General features: G+C 41.1%; 1 pseudogene; it reads left to right on the top strand.

Annotated features, from left to right (window-relative positions):
• Window positions 1-5,329, top strand: part of LOC101570941 — a 22,600-nt pseudogene extending 17,271 nt beyond the window's left edge.
• Window positions 5,330-6,077: the final 748 nt, after the last annotated feature.

Below are 6,077 nucleotides of genomic sequence, written 5' to 3'. Positions count from 1 at the left end.
CTAAAATTTCTTGGGAACCAGAAAACACATAGATTATCAAAGGCAATCCTGGGCAATAAAGACAAGGCAGGAGGCATTATAATTCCTGACTTGAAATTATACTACAAGGCTACTGTGATATAATCAGCATGGTACTGGCATCAAAATAGACCTGAGGATCAATGGAATAGATTAGAAGACACTGAACCCCTATGAACACACTCAGCCACCTTATACTTGGCAAAGGGGCCTAACATACTCACTGGAAGAAAAATAGAGCCTCTTTAACAAATGGTTCTGGAAAAACTGACTCTGTACATGCCAAAAACTAAAACTTGACATAGGTCTGTCACCATGCACAAAGCTAAACTCAAAATGGATTAACGATTTAAACATTAAAGCAGAAAAACTAAATCTCCTGGAAGAAAATGTAGGAGGAACTCTTGAAGATATAGGGGTTGGCAAAGAGTTCATGAAAAAAAATGTTTTTGCACAGGAAACACTTGAAAGAATTAACAACTGGGACCTGCTCTTACTGAGAATTTTTTTCACGTCAAAAGAAATTACCAACAAAGTGAAAAGGCAACCCAAAAATTTGGAAAAAATCACAAAAAATAAGTACTCAGACAAAGGTCTGCTCTCTAAAATTTATAAAGAACTAAAAAACACTAGGGTCCCAAAATTTAAAGACCCAGTCCACAAATGGACATGTGAGATGAACACATACTTCTCAGAGGATGAAAATAAAGCAAATAAATATATGAAAAATGGCTCCACATCACTATCCATCCGTGAAATGCAAATTATAACAACATTGAGATATCATCTCAACCCAGAAAGAATGACTATCATAAAGAAGTCACCCATCAACAAATGTTGGAGAGGCTGTGGGGAGAAGGAACTCTTCTCCCCTGCTGGTGTGAATGTAGACTGGTACAACCATTATGGAAATCAGTATGGAGACTCCTTAGAAAAGTTGGACTGGAAATCCCATTTCAACCAGCTATTCCTCTACTGGGAATTTTCCCGGAGGATCTGAAATCATCATATTATAGTGATATATGTTTGCCTATGTTTATAGCAGCACAATTTGTGATGGTCAAATCTTGGATACAAGTAAGATGCCCATCACCTGAGGAATGGTGGAAAACAGATTTGGTATTTTTACACAATGGAGTATTACTCAGCTATAAAGATTGATAAACTTGAAGCCTTTATATTCAAGTGGATGCCACTTGAGTATATACACATAAGTGAAATAAACCAGACACACATGTATAAATATCATATAGTTTCCCTAGTATAAGCATTCAAAAGAAGAAATAAAATAGGTATAATACTGGTAAATGTAAAGCAGGAACTTGAGGACTAACTAATTAAGAGAGGGAAAGGAGAAGAGCTAGGATATATGACAGTGACAACCATACACTTATATGTAACAAGATGGGCAAGGCAATAAGCCTGAGAATCTCCAATTGGTTTTTAATCTAGCAGTTAATTGGAAAGTCTTTCACCCTCAATAACTAAATATTCTGATACCTGTGATCTAAGCAACTGCATTGAGGATGGTCATCTGTAATAATAGTTTCATGTTTGGAGTGCCTGTCATTCTGGTCTTCTGAATACGGGCTGCTTGTCATGACATGCCAGTTGCTGCTGTGCTATCTCTCGGGTAGATGATTGTTCAACAAGACAGAGGTGGTGAATGAAGGCAAGAGACAGGAAAAGAAATGTTGTAGGACTGTCCTGCTTCATGGCTGTGTATGTTTAGATTTTTGGACTTATGTGTAGACATAAGAATTATATAATTCTTTATTCCTATTTTTAAAAATATATTCTAATTTTTAAATGTTTTTTATCATAATCTGTAGGGTCTTAAAGTTCAACGTATCAATACTTGATGAAAAAACCTGTTCTATATTATGCCTAAGATGTTTGATATTCAGACAGATAGTGAGGTTAAGCTTAACAGCCTAGGTTGTATCTTCTAACAATAAACTTCTCTTCTGGAGGGTTAGAAACCTAAGTTTGCAGACCAAAATTAGAGAAAAAGGGGGGCCACTAGGAAAGTCTACATTTTGGCCCTAGCCTTCCAAGGTCAATTAAGACTCAGGACATATGAGAACTTGTAACTCAGTAGTGTCCCAAATTTTCTGATCAATGAGATTATGGGGCCAAAGGGGAAAGTGATCAGTGATGTAGAGTGTGCCTAAGGAGAGTCACATGGATTGAAAACCTTCTCTCAGCTTTTCACAGAGATCACATTGGCAAAGCAATGGTTGTGACTCATCCATACGTCTGACATTGACAACGGTTCTACAATCGGAGGTTCAGGACCTCAGGATAAATCCTGAGGGGATTTCACTGACCTTCTCAGACCCAAAAGCTACAACTCTTCTTGCATAGGTCCTGCTTTACCTTGGTCTTAACCATCCAGCAGAAAAGTACAAAAATGAAGTATAAGAAGTAAAGCCATGCTGTTATGTTGAGCTCTAGGAGACTCAGGTCAACAATTTCTGACATTGCCAGTCAAGAGGAAGACTCAACACTGTTATGCACTACTGGACTCTTTTAGAATATTTTGTTGAGTTAACACAAGTGTAATATTGAAATAACGAAACTTAACCAAAAAAAGTGGATACAGATGAATGTCCATCTTGTATCTGTGTACTCAAAATGGTTAGGATAGATAAATAGTTATATTCTCTTAATGAATAGAGGGATTTGTGCTAATAGTGCTTGTAAATAGGATATCATGTCCGCATCTTGCACAGCAATTAACCACTAGGAAGAATGTATGCAATGTGTTAATTATTGAAACTGTCCTACCAATTTGGTTTGAAACTGTCTCATTGCTATTTTTTTCTTAATAACATTATGGAAATAATAAGATATGGAAAAAAATGAGTAACAGAAATCCTTCAATTTGAAGATGATGTTGTGATTGATTTTATATTCAACCAGCTGGAAGTGAAGAATCCAGATTCCAAAATGATGCAAATCAACTTGACTGGCTTTTTGAATGGAAAAAATGCTAGAAAACGTATGGAAGAACTTTGGCCCCTGCTGTTAACTGCCCAAGAAAACATCATTGGAATCCCTTCTGCTTTCCTAGAACTAAACAAAGAAGAAATAAAACAGACAGATTGAACAAAAAAAAATGGTATTGATGAAGAAACAGGATGAAGACAAAGATAAGAGAGATAAGGAAGAAAAAGAAAGCAGCAGAAAACAAAAGGAGAGGTCTTGAAGCCAAAGAAGATGCAAATCCAGATCTCCTTCCCCTAGAAAATTATCTTCCCTTTCAGGACAGAGAGAAATCTCAGTCATTCTCGATTTCTCTGACACAGAACCAAGAGCCAGAGACCTTCCCCTGCTCCAGAAAAGAAGGAAAAATACTCCAGAGCTCCCTGATCCTTCAGTGAAAGTAAAAGGACCTTCAGTACAAGAGGCCACGTCTCCTAGTGACATCCTGAAAATTTCTAAGCCTGAACCCATGCCAGAACCTAAAGAATATACTCCAGAAAAAAAAGACTTGACCAAGATCTTGGTCACATTCCAAATCAAGGTCATTGATCTGTTCTTGCTCTCCTCATACTTGACCAGGAAGGCACCATAGATCCTGACCAAGATCATATTCACCTAGAAGATGGCCAAGCCCAAGAAGGAGACCATCTCCTCAAAGAACCCCACCATGACGCATGCCACTGCCTCCAAGACATAGGAGAAGTAGATCTTCTGTAAGATAAAGGAGGTGGTCATCAGAATCACTGTCTGGGAGCAATTTGTCACCATCCTCATCTCGTTCCCAGTCAGCATCAAAGAAACCTCCCAAGAAGACATCTAGCCCCCCTCAAAAGGCTCGTAGGTTATCTCCTTCAACAAGTCCTCCGAGGCGAAGGCACAGTCCATCTCTGCCAGCTACTCTATCATCGAAAACACATCATTCCCCAACATCCCAGCAGGCAAACTGTACAAGAAAAAGCCATGTTGCTGTGTCTCTGGGGAGAATTTCAGGTAAAGTGACAAAACATAAAGGTACTGAGAAAAGAGAATCACCAGCACCAGCACCAAAACCTAGAAGAGTAGAGTTATCTGAATCTGAAGAAGATGAAGGTGGCAAAATGACTGCAGCTGATTCTGTGTAACAGAGATGCCAGTACAGACGACAAAGCTAGCAGTCTTCATCTGACTCTGGTTCTTCCTCCTCCTCTGAAGATGAGTGACCCAAGCGACTCCATGTGAAAAATGGTGAGGTGGGAGGACAGCGGAGATATTCCCCTTCCAAAGTGCATCTCCATCACCACAAAAGTGCCAGAAATAGACGTCCCCTCATGATAGATGAAGGAAAAGCTCCTCCCCTCCTCCCCCCCGCCAGAAGATGCCTCCCTCACACCACCGCCACAACGAAGATCTCCCTCACCTCCCCCTCCACGATGCTCTCCTTTCCAAAGATACTCTCCTCTCATACAGAGGAGGTACGCTCTTCTCTATCTCAAAAGAGAAGGATGGCTTCATCCCCTCCCCCAAGAGAAGAGCATCGCCATCTCACCAAAGCGTCGGATCTCCCCCTCTCCACCTCTTAGAGAAGCTCCACAGCCACAAACAGATGCTCACCTTCTGTCTCATCAAAGCCTAGGAGAGGGTCTTCCCTGAGCCATGCTCCCAGGGAAACTCAGTCGCCACAATCAAGCAAACAGCATTCTTCCTCATCGTGGCCTGGAGCTCCTCAGACCTCAAGTCCTCCACCCGCTCCAAGAGCAATATCCGCCTTACCATAAAGAAGCCAGTCCCCATCTCTGAGTGCCAGGCCCATTAGAAGAGTCTCCAGAACTCCAGAACTTAAAAAGCCAAAAAAGGCTGCCTTACTGAGCCCACAGTACATAAGATGGGCTCCGTCCTCTCTGTCTGTCTCTGGGTTTGTGAGCCAGCGGCTAAGAAGCCCCCAGCACTCCCGTCCCATGTACAGCCTCAATCGCCTTCCACAAACTGGTCCCTCGTGGTGCTGGCCAAGAAAGCTGTGAGCTCCATGTGAACCCCATCACCAGCCCAGAATTCTAACCAGGAAAGAGGTGGGAAGAAAAAGAAGGAGAAGAAACACAAAAAGGAGAAGAAACAAAAGAAACACAAGAAGGAAAAGGCTGTGGCTGCAACTGCTGCAGCTCCTTCTACTGCTGTGGCTGTTGCTGCTGCCACAACCACATCAGCACAGGAAGAACCTGAGACAGCCCCTGAGCCCAAGAAAGAGACTGAGAGTCAAGCTGAAGATAAGCTGGACGACTTAGAGAAACACCTGCAGGAAAAGGCTCTGCGATCCATGCGGAAGGCTCACGTGTCCCCACAGTCATAGGGAGGAATGTTGGTTAGGATGTAAATTTTGTTTGGTTTATACTCAATTCAATCTCAAAATTGCTAAAATGTGTTTGAGCTTTAGACTATAACATTTGTTGCAATAATTGCTAGGTTGAAGTTTACCACATAAAAAAGGGGGGGCATGGATTTACATTGCAAAAGGTGTCCACAGTGTATTAGCAACATTTTTCATTGACAGCTGACATAAATTCATTTACAGTAAAATATTTTAAGCCAAAAGAATCTCTTTTTTTATAAAAAGGGGGCTTAAATATTGTTGGCATTCTTATTTCTTTAAATGCCCCTTGGTATTCCCAGGGTGGCTTCCCCTCTTTCTTTCTTTCTTTCTTTCTTTCTTTCTTTCTTTCTTTCTTTCTTTCTTTCTTTCTTTCTGTTACTTATTTGAGTCTTCACAACCATTTAAGTTCTGCTTCTAGCCTTGTATGGTTTGCAAGCTAGTCCAGAATCAGACCACTGTTGGAGTATCACGGAAGCATAAGCAGATGTTCCAATGCCACAGTCTTCCCTGTTGCCTGTGGAATCACTGCTGAAAGGAATTAGGATTCAAGCTCCAGGCTGATGCAGAAAAACCAAAGCTTGTTTTCAAGACACTAGGCTTATATGAATGTCTGACACACTGATTCAGAACACTGGAACTGGATTCTACTTTGTTCTGTGTTTCTTTTTTCTCCTCCCCCCTTTGTCACCAGTCCCCACCTTCTCCCTCTTACCCTGCTTATAAAGGC

Source organism: Octodon degus, unplaced genomic scaffold (assembly GCF_000260255.1).
Source record: "Octodon degus isolate 3935 unplaced genomic scaffold, OctDeg1.0 scaffold00301, whole genome shotgun sequence".
In the NCBI taxonomy this organism is placed as follows: domain Eukaryota; kingdom Metazoa; phylum Chordata; class Mammalia; order Rodentia; family Octodontidae; genus Octodon; species Octodon degus.
The sequence above is the reverse complement of the archived record's forward strand: the minus strand, read 5'-3'. Positions and strand labels throughout refer to the sequence as shown.